The sequence below is a fragment of the Sinocyclocheilus grahami genome, unplaced genomic scaffold, assembly GCF_001515645.1.
Source record: "Sinocyclocheilus grahami isolate Dianchi unplaced genomic scaffold, SAMN03320097.WGS_v1.1 scaffold621.1, whole genome shotgun sequence".
Classification (NCBI taxonomy): domain Eukaryota; kingdom Metazoa; phylum Chordata; class Actinopteri; order Cypriniformes; family Cyprinidae; genus Sinocyclocheilus; species Sinocyclocheilus grahami.
In genome coordinates, this window is record NW_015505800.1 from 704,849 (window position 1) to 705,266 (window position 418).

General features: G+C 31.1%; 1 protein-coding gene across 2 annotated transcripts in view; it reads left to right on the top strand.

Moving 5' to 3' along the window:
• The window catches only part of LOC107557829 (peptidoglycan-recognition protein SC2-like), a 5,001-nt gene that overhangs the window by 1,755 nt on the left and 2,828 nt on the right, over positions 1-418 (top strand). The gene's annotated exons all lie outside the window — the stretch shown is intronic.

A 418-nucleotide genomic window follows, 5' to 3' on the forward strand; every position in this document is an offset into this window, starting at 1 on the left:
GAATTTAACGGTAAAAGACTGTAAAAATGCTACAGTAAAAACCTGTTAAATGGTTAATGGTAAATTCCCCTATTATATACGGTGAAAAACTGTACTGGACATTCCATGTATTGGACATTAATTTTACGGTAGTATACCGTTTTTGGAAGTGAAAAAGACCATATAATTTACAGTGAATAACCGTAAATTGACATTCCCAGAATTCCCTGCGTTACATTTCAAATTTCATGTTTTTTTGTTGAAATAACTACGTTTCTTCTTAGTTTTTTCTTATCAGTTTTGTATATTAGGGTTGTGTGTTACACACTCATGTTGTTAAATGAATGTTTATTGCATTATTTCAGTTTCATGTGTGTTACCATGATGGTGTTTAGTGTCTGTGTGAATGACACTGTGCACCTTCTATATATGTTATTAT